At 45.3% G+C, this 16,834-nt stretch overlaps 1 protein-coding gene across 1 annotated transcript in view; it reads left to right on the top strand.

Annotated features, from left to right (window-relative positions):
• VPS13C (vacuolar protein sorting 13 homolog C) overlaps window positions 1-16,151 on the top strand; it is a 194,053-nt gene extending 177,902 nt beyond the window's left edge. Inside the window, exons 85-87 of the mRNA XM_054687747.1 lie at window positions 8,488-8,583; window positions 13,518-13,629; window positions 16,033-16,151. The gene's annotated coding sequence lies outside the window, so the exon portion shown is untranslated. The remainder of the gene's footprint in view (window positions 1-8,487; window positions 8,584-13,517; window positions 13,630-16,032) is intronic.
• Window positions 16,152-16,834: the final 683 nt, after the last annotated feature.

The raw sequence follows: 16,834 nt of genomic DNA, 5'->3' as shown, positions 1-16,834 counted from the left end.
GACCCGCTGTAATGAATTAGATAAAGTTGATTCATATCTCACATACCAAATGATTGTCAATTGCTGCTTCTAAGGTAATTGAGAATGCTTGAAAGGTAATTTAAGTGATACTTTACACTATTAATTAGCTCTACCTAACTTTTTTATTTCATTGATAGAGCAGAGGCCTGGCTTGAATTACTTGAGCAATTCAGGCTAATGAGGTTTTCTGGGTAAGAAAATGTTTCTGGGTCTAGACTGACAGGAATCTGGTCTGGATTCAGAAAGGAAGCTTTTGACCTTCTGTGGGTGCTTATATAGCACTGTGTCAGCCCAACCCTAGGTGTATCTATGTAGCATCCAATTACATATTTTGATTCGAATTCTCCCTTTTCTAAAGTAGAAATGACAGATTTGAAACAACTATGTTTCAGGGCTGATCCAATTAGTTAATTAAGAAGCCAGGGCTTTGGGCAGTTGGCTTGCTGCTCCTCAAAACATTTGCTTTTGAGTCAACATCTCTGTCAAAACAAAGATAGACAAGGATAATGTGGCCCCCTAGAGAAAGATAATCTTCTATGCATTTGCTCTCTGAGGAAACTTGCCTGTCTTTTATCCCTCTTGTGACAGAAATACCTGGAGTGCCTTTGCATAAAGAAACCTCTACTTCTACTTCCACATTGGCCCTTGTCTTTGAAGGGCCGGTCATCTAAGTAGCAGAGCAAGGCGACACACGGCCATGTTGGGATGCATGAGTAAGGAGTGGCTCAGACAAATCTCCCTGTGTTTGATTCCACTTTTTGTTATTTCCAAATTTCCTTTTTTATCTGTCAGCTTTCATAGCTCCCAGCAACTGAGAAGGAGAGATTCTGAGCTCACTGACTTGGGCAACAACAAGGCCATTGTACTACTTCTTACCTTTGCCTGGACCTCCCATTCTGAGAATGTGTCAGCTGGTTAGCTGGTGTGGACAGAAAAGATCTATTGTCATTTATCTGGAAGATGTTGCTTTTGTGAAATGTGGGCCCCCCCGAAGCCCTGGCTGCACTGACATAAGAAAGGGGCAACCGTTTTGCAGTGGGAAGGGTTGGGTAGGGTCTGACCTGAGTGTCTCCTTGTTGAGAATCCTGTGGTTGGCCCTTCCATACCTTTTTTGAAGCGAGCCATTGAGTAAAAGACCTGAGTTGCAATGAGCTTGGAGTTGTTTTGAAAGAATGGCAGGTATGCTTGTCCCTGCTGAAATTTAGAAACTTTTCTGTGGATCTAACCAGCAACCCAGTTGCTAGCACAGGTCAATTAAAGAAGCATTTATTGAGCACCTACCTTGGGCCAAACAGTGCAGTCACTGGACACCCAGAAGTGGCCAGTTTCCACTTGTCTAGGCCATTTGGCCTCAGGGAAGTTATAAAGAAACAATCAGGTATAACAAAACCTTATAATTACAATTGCTCTTGGAATTTTGAGAATAAAGTTTCCCTATTTTAACTCTCCTGCAGTAAACTTATATATTAATATGTGCATAATTATTACTAATCTAAACACACTTGAATTGCACACTTCAGAATTAACTTATGAAGCACCATCTCATTAATGCAAAAAGAAAATGATGGGCATGCTGACGGATTTAGTTACCTTTTATAAACGCTGAATTGGCTTCTTGAATTAAAATAATCATATGTGTGTCTCTTGAAAAGATATTTACACTGACAGTTTATAAATGCTAACTAAATTCCTTCCAGACCAAGGCAGCCAGGCCCTCAGACTGGAGGCATTTAATTTTAGAAAAGGTGAAGTTTAAGATTAATTAATCATTTTAAGTTTTTTTTTTTTTTACATTGTTTATAATGTTTAGTAAGTGCTGCAAGGAAGAGCCAGGAAAGTCAGTCTTTGTTTTCTTTCTTTCTTTCTTTCTTTCTTTCTTTCTTTCTTTCTTTCTTTCTTTCTTTCTTTCTTTCTTTCTTTCTTTCTTTCTTTCTTTCTTTCTTTCTTTCTTTCTTTCTTTCTTTCTTTTCTTTTCTTTTCTTTCTTTCTTTCTTTCTTTTCTTCCTTCCTTCCTTTCTTTTTTTTTTTTTTTTTGCTGGGACCATTTATTTGTGTTATTATTATTTTTTTCCCAAAAGCTCTGCTCTCAGTAAACTGGGATGTTGTGTCTCCCTGGGAGTACGTACCAGTTTTTGTTCTCAGTTTGATTTGGGTCCTCAAGGTTCCAAGTGCATCAAGGTTCCAAGTGCTGGATTGGATACATGAGAGGACCTGACAGCATCTTTGTGTGAAAACCTTTGCTGAATATTTGTACATTTATCCATCTTTCTCTTTCCAGCATTTACTTTAATTTGACCTTTCTGACTTGAAATTCTGTTTTACAAAATTGCATTTCATTCAGCCAGCATCCTCTGGTTTAGGGTACTTAAGAAGTGGGTCCTTCTTGCCAGCAGTTTTAGTATTTATGGAGGAGGCGCTGAAGCTGAGTGGAGAGACCAACTTTTCCAACACATGGGTGTGGCTCCCAGTCACTTAGTGACTCTGTTTAGTTTCCTTAACGATAACATGGAGATAATAACACCTCCTTCGTGGAGGGGTTGGGAAGATGAAATGAGATCATATGTGCAGTGTCTGGGCATGGTGCTCAGTGCTCAGAGAAACCAAGTAGAAGGTAGCCCATGAGTAAATTCTAGTTTGAGTTTATAACTTTGGATCTAGCATTGCTGTTAACTGTCCATATTCAAGCAGTGCTTTACAGCTAGTAGGTTGTATCAAAAATCAACTGCAAAAAGTATGTAGTAAACAAATATCCATAACCTTTTATGTAGTGCTTAAATAATTCATGTTAATGACTTTTAATTTACATGAAAATGTAGGCACCCATCCTGCGTGCCCACAAAATAGGCCACAGTGCATCTGCTCCAAGCATTACTGGAGGCTGGTTCATATGAATGGGTGTGTGCTGCAGAATAGATTTTACACTTTAAAGGGACTAATAAAAAGACCAAATGCTCAGCAAAAGAAGTGATGCGTTTTAAAAAGAACAGCCACTATTTGTCTCGGTTTTCAGACCTCCTATTGAAAGAGCTGTGACTGGATTTAATGCCCAGACTTGAAAGTTCTCTGCACCAGGAGAACCATGTGCAAAACACATCAAGGGAATAAGGCTTCCCAAAAACCCAACTTCATTGTTTTTCTTGGAGGTGGAGAGAGCTGCCGTTCAGAAATATTTCCAAGGTTTCTGTGAGTTGTTATGAATTGAAAGTCATTCCCTGGACTGGAAGTAGGAGGCACCAGAGCCTGCCCACTAGTCAACGTGGAAGCAGATGTGTGCTGGCAATTCTGGAGCACAGGGAAGAAAATCTGAACGAAAAACTCACTTGGCTTGCCTGGTTAGATCCGTTTTGCATCTTTCCAGACTGTTTTTTCCTTGTCAACCACTAGAGGGAGACCAGCTACCGGCTGTGCCAGTGCTCTGAGTAGGGGTCTTTTCCTGATGCTTCTGGGAAAGACAGCTGGGGTCAGCTAGAGACCAGGAAGATTCAGGGTCTACCCTGGGTTCAGACCTCCCTCAAGAGATGACCCTCTGACTCCTGGAGAGGGGGACTGTGAAAGCCCTGCACTTCAGGACTGGGATTTCAGAAACCCAAGGAGTTTTTTTTTTTCATTTTTGATCTTCTTTATCTCTTTGTTTCAGAGGGGCTCTGTGGGGATGGATTATGATGGCTCACTGGGCTTTGGGGACTGCATTTCTTGAACCCTGAATGCCGCATCCCTCCAAGCACATTTTACCTTAGGGAAACAATGGACTGCAATATTTGAAACCAGAATCCAGAAAATCCAGAACAGATGCTTTCCTTGATTAGGGCAAGATTCTGTCACAGAGCCTCTGGGTCATAGGACCTTTTGCCAGTGTGGCTCCCAAATTCATATTTAATGGGCAAGGCAGATTGTTCTAGGGTTAAAATTCTAACGAAGGGGTAGTGGTTCCTGGTGCTCTAGGCAGTCTCATTTCAGCATGCTAGACAACCTGGAGCATGGCCTGGGGCATGTCCTACTATGCTTTATGCTATGCCATGTGCTCAGCACATCACTGAATGCACCTACAACCAGAAAGCATGACTCTTATCCCTCCCACTTCACAAATAAGAAAAATTAGACTTGAACTCACATTATCTGATTCAAAAAGGATTGCTTCTATTTTCTCAGGCCTTTGTAGCAGTAGGAATTTAGGTCCGAATTCAAAGACTTTCTAAAGTCTCCTTGAATTTCAAGTGGCTGTGTGTTACCAGTAGATTGTGACGTTCCATACAGATATCCTTAGAAAATGGCAGCAATGCCTTCTTCCTCACACAGGTTGAAGGGTGTCCCTCACCAAGGCAGAAGAATGAACTTGGGCAAACCTAGCCATTCTGTTCTGTAGAAAATGAACCCAAAAGTATACAAATCAGTCCTTTTTAGCACAAGGAAATTTGTGGATAATCGTATGAAAATAGCCAATGTCCATTGCAATTACTAACTACTGTCAAGACTTTTAAGAGGAGCTCATCTCTATTATAGATTTAAATATTGCATGTGGCTTGAGACCTCATTGTTCCAGAGCATGGCTTCTGTCCTGCATAGAGGCTGCAGTTCTCACTATGGCCACAGGGTGGCGGGGTGACTTAAGCTTCTCGGGACTAAAAGCTCAGCACTATGTTAAAGTGGGCAAAATGAAACAAGGAGTTTGTTCAGGGTGACATGGACTTCCCATTTATGAACCCCTTAAAAATGGAGCAAAAAGATATCTCCCCTGCATGGCAGTGTTGTGAGACAGTGAGGAGAGTGATTCTGAGGAAGGAGAGAGGCCTTTTGATCAGGGTGCTGAGTGTACAAAATCTAATCCACCCCAGTGGGTGCTTCATTGGCAGTTGCTGAGTGAGCTCTGTTCTTGGGAATTCCAAAATCATTGTCTTTTCTTCACCCCCACCCCCATCTGAAATTTCTTTCAGGGAGCTCTGTTTTTATAAATTGTTTGCCTGTTTCCCCCCTCATTCTTTGTTAAAGGAATGATTTTTGTTCTATAAATTTTGGGATAAATAATTTCTGAGCCCCAAATGTGGACATATGTTTCTGACATGCATGGCTGCAATTAGGAGAATGGTGAGCAAACATTTAAGTTTGGGACCAATCTGGACCCTCTGGGAAGTGCCAGCACTCCTGCAAACACAGGATGGGGCCTTAGCACCTGGGCTTGAGGGAGCATTAACTGTATGCCTGCCCTGGGCATTGCCATGTAAGTGTGAGCCATGGCTGGACGCTAAGGGCCTGACCCATTCCCACAGATCCCACCAATGCCACCTGCAAGCTCTGGACTGGCACTCCTGCCGTTCTGCAAGTCCTGGATAAAGACATATAAAGACAGCAGAGGTTTTAGTGCCATTAGCTCTAGCTGTCTTAGCAAGATTAGCAGGAGCTATGTTGAATTTCAATGTGCGAACAGTTTTCAAGCACATCTTGAGGAGTAGAGGTGCCTCTAACATATTTTTTGACTTGAAATAATTAGTGTTCATATTCTCACATTTTGGATCCTGGACTAGTGTTTATGTATATGCTCATGTGCCTTTGGGTAGGGGATACACACCATGAAACTGGGTGGTATCGCTGCTAGAGCTCCAGAACCGAGGCTGTGTGTAATCAACCTCTTTCCTCCTTTAATATTTGCTTTCCATCAACATGTGTATCATCCATTTATTAATCTTTTATAGATGTCTATGGAACACCTACTGTGTGCCAGGAAAATTAAAATGAATCAGAATCATGCTTATTTTTAGGAAAAAACCCCAGGGAATCCATCCTTCAGAGGAGGATGTGGGCTGGGCTGGGAGGAGAACCCACTAGGACTCCATGTTGCCCTAAGCCCAGGTCCAAGGCCACTTGTGAGCAAGTAGGTGGCCATGGCTGCCTTAATGCCGTGTATGAGGGTGCGCTTTGTGCTTGCTAGGAGAGAGATGGAGAGGGTGACAGTGAGGGTGGGCCTCAGTAACATATCCCAGAGGGGGCAATGTGATGTGAGGGTGGAGGCAGGACCAGGGGTCCCAGACTTGAATTCTCTGTTTTTCTTTATTAGCCAGGTGACCTGGAGCAGATTATTTCATCCCATGGGTATTTGGTCTTCTAATCTATAAAACAGGTAGAAAAATGCTGTGGCTTCTCCCTCTCTGGACCAGGACACTGTTAGTGAGTCTAGCCCGTGTGGAACACTGTGAACCTTGAAGAGAAGTGTCTCCCCTGGGCCTAGCCGATCCCCAGGTTTTCCCAAGGCATCCCTTGCCTACCTGTGGCACTGAATCTCTCCCCAGGTAAGGAACACAGGCCAGGACATGCGCTTGCTGGAGGCAGTTCCAGTTCAGTTTTGAAGTCATGGGCTCAGACCTCCCTAAACCTTTCCTTTCCTCAGTCCTCTCCGCCTGCACTTATGACCCACTCTCCACAGGGTTGAGGTGCTTCCTCAAACTAGGGTCCCTGTGGGTCCTTTGCCTTTCCTGACACCCTTCCCTTCACCCAAACCTGTAGGTTTCTTAATGCCATGAGCTGGCAGCCCAGCTGATTGGGAAACGAAGCATCACGGGTAGAAACACCTTAATGTGGTACCTATCCCCACACACTCCCAACCCAAAGCACAATTCCACAGAGCCTTACAAGCTTAAATAAAGGGAAATACTGGGGTCTCATGGCAGGGCCTAGTGGGCCAGGGAGTCCTCTTACCCATTGGAGGCTTTCCCTGGTGTTTGCTTTGTGCCCTTTCAGCCATGTCCACATAAGGGCTCTCTGTCAGAAACTGACAGGTTCCCCTGAGCCCCCATGTGTCCTCAGTATGTGTGCTGCCCACCATCCTGAAAATTCTTCAGACACAGACAAGTGCTCCCAGCTCCCACATCCTGGCTGACTTTAGGGATGCAGCAGTAACTGAGATATGTCCCTGGAGGGCACGCTTAAGCTAGTCAGGGGAAACAGGCCTCCCTGCATCTGTAAAATGGGTTTCCCTGGCCCCTCAACTGAATGTTCCTCACATCCGCTGATGCTGGATCATCATTTATCCTCATCAGACAAATATTTACGAGCATGTCTTGTGTTCCCAGTACCCTGGGGGTGTGGGTGTGGTGGCAGTGGAATTTGCAATGAATAAGGCCATTTTCCTCTGGAGCTCCTAGTCTACTGGAGAAAGGGAGGAAAGCTCAATCTCCACACATAGTATATACATCACATGGTGATGGTGATATGACTTTGCCCTGGCTCTGTCCTGTGGGGCGCGCAGGGCTTGGCTGCTTCCCAGATCAGAACAGTCTCCTGTGGATGAACCCCACTTGCTTCTTTTGACATGTTCATGCTGCCTTTCTCCAGCCAGGTTCCTCATGGGAACCACAGAACACAGTTAATGATCTGAGTGACAATTTTCTCAGCTCTGCCAAGGATGGTTCGTAACTAGGACCATTCGGATGGAGAGAGAAGTGAATTCACTACATGCAGCCTATGCCTTCGGGCATGGAGCTTCCTGCTTCCTCTGCTTCTTTGTGACATGTTCTTCTATTTTCCATCCTCTTAACATTGGTTTCTCTTGCTTCCTGTCTCTTTGGAAACTTTTATTTATTAAGCTCCCTTCTTGTATTTTTCTTCTATCCTTTATCCTCCTGAGCATAGAGAGAGTAATAAAAACACAGGTGACAGGTGGTGCTTTCATTAATGGTGGGCAAAGATTTTGCTCGACTTGAAAATGCACACAAAGAGGGAGTGGGATCTAAGATAAAACACATCTGTAACCACACCATGATTGTTTTTCCAGGTTAAAACATTAAAAAGAAAATAAAATTCAGTAGCTATTTGTGCTCACGCCCCTTCCTCCACAATGGCTGACTTGGCTAATAGAACATGGTCGGTTCTCTGCCTTATCTCCACAAAGGGCAGCTTCTCCATCCATTCTTTACAGTGTTTTAGATTTAGCTTTTTGGATAGATATATCCGTACATGACCCAAAACTCAACAAGATACAAAAAGGCATGCAAGGAAGAAGATTGGCCTTCCGGAATGAATGAGGCTTGGTTGAAGCAAAACATAAGCATTTATTTGATTTTTTTAGGAGTACTGCCCAGGACACATGCTTCAAGAAGTTTCTGAATAGCGCTCCCAATTGTCTGGATGGGGTAGAACTTATATCTACATAGAAAAGGCAAGACGGTTTTCATTTATAGGGTTAGAAGTCCATCAAGCTCCGATGTGTGATTCACTAAACAAATTAGACTAGATGTCACGTGAGTTCCCATTAATTCATAACATGCAAATCAGGTGAAGGTAGCTCAGCAATGATTGGCTGAATTTCAGTCCTGGTGGTCTGTGATGGGTGGGCTTTGTTTCGTTTCTTTCAGGAAGTAGCAGTATCTGAGCACACCTGGACTACCTGCGTGTGCTGCAGCCCACCCAAAACAGCTTCCTGACTTTGTTTTAACTCCTCAGACTCAAATGACTCCAACATATTTTGTTTCTTGTCAGGGTCTTCCCAAGCCTCCTTCCCCAAGGAAGTCACTATCACCGACTTCTTGATAGACTCCTTGAGAGTGACCATGACCAATGGATCAGAATGGACAGGTGAGATGAAGCCAATTAGCCATCCTGGATTTCGGGGAAAGGGAGAAAAATGGTGGCAGGACAGAATAAGGAATTCTGACTGACGACAGCAGGGTTTGCAGGCTGACTTCAGGAATAAGAGGCCTGTGCTCATGGTTAGCAGCTCCTGGGTTCACTGCTGTGTCTTTCTCCTGCCTCCTTGAGCCCCCACCTACTTCTGTGGGGGCATGAGCCCTTTTCAGAGTGGGCCAAAGCTGTGGTTCCTAGTCACTGTAGCCCAGGAATTCTCTACCCCTGGGTGGAGTGCTGGAAGGACAAGGAGATAAGCAGGATTTCCTTCCAAAAATGCCAGGCCAAGCTCTGGCTTTGGTGCTGAAAGGGGACTTTGCAGGCCGAAGACAACGATTTGTTATTGTTATTGTTTAATATTCATCAAGTGCCTGTAATGTGTTGGATGACATTGAAAAAGATTCGAGGCTGGTAAAATTAAACTGAGCTCAGAACTGGCATGATGCCTCCAGGCCTCTGGCAAGCCAAGTTCTAGTTTCTCTATTTATCCAGAAGAATGACCTCACAAATCAGGACTGGGAAGCCCCCACCACCACAGGCTCGCTACTGGTGCTCCTTAGAAAAGGCAGGATCCTCATTATTTTATCCACCTCAGGTTAAAGAGGGGACAATACAACAGTTATCCTTAAGAACGAGACTGCCAGACAGGAAAGGTGACCTAAAAGGTGACAAAGCAAATAGTGAAAATGACATCCTGAGCCAAATCTATGACATCAACAAAGCTGAGCTTCAGTCCTGCTTTCCTTTGTTCCCTAAGCACCCAGGCTCCTCATTCTCCCTCTCTTTTCAAGACCACCTGCTAGAAAACAATTATACAATCATTTATACTAAAGAGTAAGTGACTGATAGCTAATAGTATGGAGTACTTAGTACGTGTACAATGCTAGGTATTTTCAGCTCTATTATTTCCTTTAGTACTCCCAACAACCCTTTGTGGCAAATTCTGTCTTTACTTACATTTTGCAGATGGATTTTGGGGAAATGGGGCAAAATGGTGGCAGGACAGAAGAAATTAAACTGAGCTTAGAACTGGAGTGGTGGTCAAAGTTATCTAATAGGTGAGGAGTGAACCAGTGTGCTTAACTCCCCTTATAGACTACCCTATAGCATTATATGTACCACATCTGGGAGAGGTTACCATTTAACAAAGAAGAACAACTGTAGGCCAGTGGGTTTCCGCCTTGGCTGAACATTAGAATCATCTAGGGGCTTTTAAACCTTACCTATTCCTGGGTCCCTCTCCTGAGATTCCAATTTAATTTAGTCTGGTGGGGTAGGGGGAGCAGCATTGGTGTTTTAAAAACACTCTTCATGTGACAGTAATGCACACCCAGGGCTGAAGGGCCGTGCTAATGAGGCAGACCAAAGAGAGGAGCAGAGAGAACAGAGGGAGAGGTGAGGGATGCATTTGGGAAGGCTGCTTCAAGACTTGGAGAGGTGACTGAACTAAAGAAAATTGGTCTGGAACCTGGGGGGTGGTACAAGTAAATTAACTGTGCTTCTGGGGAAAGGGTAGGGTGTGACTGGGCCAGCTGAAATCCTGGAGTCCAGGAACTAATTTATTAAGGCCACATTACAGTGGCCCTCATTCAGTTAGTTCAGGGAAAGCCCCAGAAAGTTGGGACTGCTCTAGTGTCTGCAGGGCCTGGCCTGTTTTTTTCTTCTTACCAGAAGGTGGCTTGACTGGGGGAGCTGCTCTGGAGGAGCCCTGAGGTGCCCTAGAAGAAGACCCCAGAAGAGGAAGAGGTAGTGGTGGGAAGGATGCAAGAACATGGCATGGGCGAGACCAGGGTGTAGTGCCAGCCAGCAGACACAAGCCAGGTTCTCTATTGGTTAGGGCAGATGGGTAAAGGCGATTCCTGGAGCCATCAATGGCTCTTTCAGGCTTTCATGATCTTTCTATACCAGTTGTTATGGGTCAAGCCCGCAAGCTGGCAAGGCAGGGAGCTCTTGGAGTTGGGGGCGTGGTGTGCCAGGAGGCTGCAGGCCTCCCAGTCCCTGGCAAATCTTTACTCTTTCTCTTTGGGATCTCTCTGGTATTCTCTCATGGTCTCTTTTTCTCACAGCTGTGCTCTGCCACTGTCTTCTGAGTGACGCTGCCCTGATCCCTCAGCCTTTTCAAGGGTGCCATTCTCCAGGTGTCCACAATCAGGCCCCTGTCCCACACCCACGTCCTAGTCGCTTCCTGCATTAGCACAGTGAAGGCCGCAAGTGATGCTACAGAGGGCAGCAATGTAAACCCTGAGCATCTCCACTTACCCTATACAGGAAAAGAAAGTCTGCACCTTTGAAATTCTGCCCCCAGCAGCAGACTTCCATGGTGTGGACAACATCAGGTCCAGATCTCAGAAGGGAGAGCTGATCTGGGTTTTCCTCCAGGCCATGTGGCGTGTACCTCCTCCAGATGATTCCCATCAGGGCAGAGGTGCTTGCTCACCAGTCTGTCTCCATTTGCATTGTAAGGGGCACCTGGCGGTCTTGCGCCCACCATCACTGCACCCAATCCCATGCTTAGCACAGAGTAAATGTTCAAAACCATAACCAACTTTCCCAGTTTGCTTGGGTCTGGAGAGGGGCCCTGTAAGGTAAATGGAAGTGATCAGGCTGTCTTCGCCCTCTTGCCATTAGCATCTATGATCGACACCTGTGGTCTTATCCATAGGCAGGGTGGCGGCACCTAGAGTATGGGTGTGTGTTAGTGGGCACACCTGAGCCTGGAGGCTGGGCATATGAGGGCAGCGACACAGAGGTGCCGCAGCAGAGAGCAGAGGATGTGGCAGTAGAGGAGCGTGCAGTGGGGTGCAGTAGACACCGGCGAGAGACCAGGAGAGAACTCCAGAGAGAGCCCAGAGAGTAAAGATTCGCCATGGGGGTGGGGGGTGGAGGTGGCTGGGAGGCCTGCCAGCCTCCAGGGCCCTCCCCACCTTCCCCTCTCTTCCGCCGCCCCCCACCCCACTGCCTGCCCTGCACTTGGTTGCCTCACTACAAATGGTGTTGGAAGACCATTAAAAGCCTGAAAAAGGCACTGAGGGCCCCAGGACTCCTCCTTTACCCGTCTGCCCAGATCATAGCAAACTTGCTCTGTGGTTGCCCGCACTACAGGCCCAGGATAGGGAACTTTCAGTGCTAAATTATGGAATGTGTGGGGCACATTGGGGTGTTCACCTCAGTGACCACCAAAACCTCAAAAGCACGAGCCCAGAGTGGGGGGGGGGGTGGCTGCTCTGAGGGGCCATGCCACCTGGACAGTGTGGGCCCCACCCAGTGGGAGGTGGGCTGGGTTCTTCACGGTGTCTCTGGCACGCCATGAAGACTTTGCCAAAGTTGTCGACCCCACCCGTTGCTTCCCATTTCTTCTGACAGGTGGGAAATCAATGACACCACTGAGATGGGTGCAGAGGGTGGGAGAAGGGAAAGCAAAGTGTAAGGTCAGAGACTAAGGGCTGCTCTTGTGAGCACTTATTTTATGCCACGTGCTATGGTTAGAGGAGGGTTTTGAAAACATTTATTTAAAAGAGACAGAAAAAACACACAAAAGGAAGTGTCCTAGGGCCTCCCCGGTGGCGCAGCGGTTGGGCGCTGGGTTGCGAAGCTGCCTGGAACCTCTGAGGCGCTGGTTCGATCCCCGGCTGCAACCCGGCCACCGGAGGAGGGTCCCACATGGCGCACAGACCTCTCCTGCCACCTGCTGCTCCCCTCAGCAGTGTACTTCGGTCCTTCTGCCTGTTCTGCTCCCCGCTCTGGCTCTGGTGAATTCTCTCACCCTCCCGCGCTTCTGACTGTGCCCAGTGCTTGTATAAATAAATAAATCTTTAAAAAAAAAAAAAAAAGGAAGTGTCCTATAGTCCCAGCACTATTCTGGGGTGACAGGTGTGAATTCATGAAGTTAGATGGGACAGTCCCCCTCCTTCCTCTGTACTGTCCAGTCTCAGGGTTCAGAGGGACCAGAGGTAGCAGTTTGGGGTATCCTTGTTGACTTTCTCCCATGTCACCCACATGTATTGCTGCCCAGACACATCTTCACAGATGGAGTCAGTAGGTACATTTGGTCTGTCACTGTCTCTGCTTTGTTTTTAGCATCTAAAGATGTCCATCTTTCTGCTTCAGTGGATGATCATCTTTGTTCTTTTCACTTCTGCGTAGCATTCCAGAGTCTGACTGCAGCATAATTTTTGTACCTCTCCCTTATTAGTATTTACTTGTCTCAGGTAACATTATTATTATTTTCATCTTACTATTACAGTGCCTCATTATACAATGTTTTACGTATCTTTACCTGTGTGTACAAATCTTTCTGTTGAATACATTCTCAGAAATGAGGGTATGTGAACCAGAATTCATTTACATCTTGAGCTTCACAAATACTGAAAAATTAACATCCATTTCAACAGCTATTCATTTGTTTACTGACTGACCATTTAAGTTTTCTGTTCAGATCTTCTACCTAGTTTTCCTAATTAAATGCTTGATTTTTCTTGTAACTTTATTGCAGAACTCTTTGTATAAGAGGTTTAAACACTTTGAACATTGCACTCTATTTTACTCTCCTTTTTACTTTTCAAATAAGGTTTTAATTTTGATTTGGCAAAAACCTGTGAATTTATTTCAGTTTTCTTTCTCTTCCTTAGATTTTATGTGATGGCACCACCCTTGCTAAATTCTTTGCTCATATTCTTACATTTAAATTAATGGTATGGAGGGCCAGGAAAAATCTGTAGAAATTTAGGGATAACAGAAAATAGGGATTGAGTGACAAAGTGAAAAAGATACAGCACAGGAGGAGCATAAGTGTTATAGGTGTTGCCAAGTGGAAGCCTGGCCACATTTTGTTACGGGGGAAGTTAACGCAAAAAGTCCTCCTCCTCCTTCCTTTCTTACCTTCTCAGTTCATCTTCGGGTTTGAAGAGACTGATTTTGGAAAATGTGGCTGAACTGTTCCAGCTCTGAGCACCCTGATCCTCCCGGCGTCCCTAGATGGACCACAGTCATTACACCCAGGTAAGCTAAAGCTTTTAAAAAAAATAAACAGCTCCCCCACCCCCCAAAAAAGAAGGGCAGCAGGGACTGGGAGGGGAGAAAGTGAACTTCAAGACACTGCAGGTATTTAAACTTCCTGAAGAGACCTTTACAGAGAAGATCTGATGATCATTAGCATCTTCTAATCCTGAGAATCTAATTTTGGGGCTCAGCAATGGAATATACTGAGGACAGGAATATTGTATGGTGCAGTTAACAGTAACAGAATGGAAATCATGGAAGGGGACTGGAAGTAGAGCAAGTTCTCCCTGGAATGCAAATGCCAACCTGGGGAGACAGTGCCAATGTGGAGGGCAACGGGAGTCCTATTTTAGGAGTGGTGGATAATACACAAGGGCCTAACACAAGGCTGGCGCGCAGGCAAGTTCCAGGAGTGAAGGAAGACTTCAACCATCTGGGATCAGCCGGAATCTTAGGCGGCTAAAAACAGCTAACGACATATCTTGCCTTGCTCACAATTTCATCTCCAAAGGAAGAGAAAGCAAAGAGGAAAGCTGGTCAACAAGCCTAGCAGGAGTCAGTTTGTTAGAAGACAAAAATGCCAGAAGACTGTGACCCCAGTCTTAGAATTTATTTAGGAAGGAAGAGAAGCTGAGAACGGGTGGGGGTGGTGGTGGAGGCATAGCAGTGGGGGGCACATGTGAACAGAAACCAGGCCAGTGGGTTTGGACAGAGAAGTGTGATTCTTATTCACCAAAATCTTAAGGGGTGATACTGATTATCACTCTGAAGTGCCTTTTTATCTACATAATCATAAATGACTGGGAGCAAAAAAGAGGTGGAAGAGGCTAATAAAGAATGCAAGACAGCCACACAGAAGAGGAGAGTATTAGGGCTCTCCAAAGATGACCCACAAAAGGATGGACACACACACTCACACACACACAATTTTTTTTAATTGCAGTTACACAGTTAACAACACTGTGATTCAGAGGCATAGGGTCACACCACCTCAGATTCATGTCACCACAGCGCATCCCCCCACTAAGGTACCCATAGTCCTCCACCATAGTCCACTGTTCCCCACCACCACCACCACTGACACACATAATTTTTTTAAGGATTGGCTCACATGATTATGGGGTCTGCAATGTTCAAAATCCACAGGGTAAGCTAGATTGGAAGTTGAAGTAAGAATTGAATTTGTGGTCTTGAATCCAAATTCCACAAGGCAGCAGGTTAGAAACTCAGGCTAGATTCCTGCTTGCACTCTTGAGGGGAATTCCTTCAGTTTGGGGAAAACTCAGTCTCTGTCCTTACAACTTTCTACACATTAGATGAGGCCTGCATGTATTATGATGGGGAATCTGCTTTATTCAAGGTCTGCTGATAGAAATCGTAATCTCATCTAAAAATATATTCCCAGAGACATCAAAACCATTGTTTAACCAAACAACTGGCCAAGTAACAAGAACTTAATTAAGTTAACACCGAAGTGACTGTCACAGGGAACCTGGCCAAGGTCAAGTACAAGATCATGGCAAAGCTGTAAGAGGTATCTGAGGAAGGCAAAGTGAGGAATGTCTGAGTAGTCACTGGAAATCATGATGGGGTCTCTGAAAACTGGGGCGTGGGGTTCCATGAGGAGCAGATCACTTGTCTTCTCATTTTGCTAAGAGGAAATATCTAACTTGGAGTCAGTAAGACTTCAGTGTGTAAGAGAGAGCTGAGGCTGAAGATAAGAAAAAAACCCAGTTACCTTTTAATTTATAAACCTCTAAAAAAGAACAGAATTAACAAATTGTTGAAAGAGGAACTCTCATCCACTGTTGGTGGGAATGCAATCTGATCTAGCCCCTGGGGAAAATGGCATGGAGATTTCGCAAGGAAATAAAACTGGAAATTCTGTTTGACCCAGCAATATTGCTAGTAGGTATTTATCCAAGAAACAAGAAAAATCTAAAACAAAAAGGTCTATCTACAACTAAGTACATAGCAACACTGTTTACAATTGCCAAGTCATGGAACCAACACAAGGGCCCTTCAACAAATGAATGGAGCATATATTCAATAGAATATTAGGCAGCTGTGAAGAAAGGTGAAACAGCAGCATTTGTGACAAAATGGATGGACCTTGAGGTGATGACATTGAGTGAAATTAGTCAAAAAGTGAAAGGCAAATTTCCGATGGTTTCACTCATCTGCAGAATATTAATACCCAAAAAACAATTACACACAAGCAATAGAAGAAATAAAAATTGGAACCTGGTTGTAGGGTAAAGAAAATATCAGGCTTTTCTGCCCTTCTGCCATCAGGATAGATGATAGATCCTTGTCCTGAAAGCATGCCTGATGGCGGGCACCTGGAATAGGGTGTGGGCATAGGTAGATGGGATTCAGCTGAGCTAAGATTGTGCTTTTAAGGGCTGCGTCACGGGGACGTCAGAAGCAGCAGCAGCAGCAGCAGTAGCAGTAGCAGTCGAAGCCGAAGCCGAAAGAGAAGCCGAGAAGCAGCAGAACGAACTCCAAAGAGCCCAGATAGAGTAAAGACTTGCTGGGGGCTGGGAGGCCTGCAAGCCTCCCAGCCCCCCAGCCAGCACCCCTGCCTGCCACGTACCCGCTGAACCCCAATAAAAAACCTGCAAAACTACTGAGGACTCTGACTCCTCCTTTACCCGATCTGCATGGGATCAGAAAACCTGCACTGTGCCCAGTCCTGCCTCTACACTGGTGAAAAGAAGATATTGGTTACTAGAGGGAGTAGGGGGAAAGGAGGAAGGGATGGGTGAAAGGAGCCAGATACATGGTTTGGTGGAGGAAAATAAACATAAATTTGCAAGCCTCTAGGCTGACCAGCTAAGGGTGTTGGAACTTCCTGAAGGTGCTCAGGGAACTTCTAGTGGGAATTAAGTTCACAAAGCCAGCAGGAACCAAGTAGGCTTGTGTTCAGCTTTTCATACGGGGAACACACTGGCTATAAATTGCTGGCCAGTTCCTAGAATAAATTACAAGCCAGTAGGCTGAACTTTAAGAAATAAAGCATAGTAGAGTGAGCCATTCTAGGGGGACAGGTTTGAGATCTGCAGGCACCTGTGCACCCACACCACAACCCTGGGCTCCTGTTTATTCCATTCCCCACAGTCCATTTGGGGAACTGAACAGAGAAAGAGGTAAGGGGTTTGCCCGAGACCCCAGAGCTGGAAATACAGGACTGGGGCAGTGGTAG

This window comes from Talpa occidentalis, unplaced genomic scaffold (genome assembly GCF_014898055.3).
Source record: "Talpa occidentalis isolate TD23 unplaced genomic scaffold, MPIMG_talOcc4v2.1 talOcc4.11, whole genome shotgun sequence".
NCBI classification, from domain to species: Eukaryota; Metazoa; Chordata; class Mammalia; order Eulipotyphla; family Talpidae; genus Talpa; species Talpa occidentalis.
Note: the sequence above shows the minus strand (reverse complement) of the source record. Positions and strands in the feature narration are given on the sequence as shown.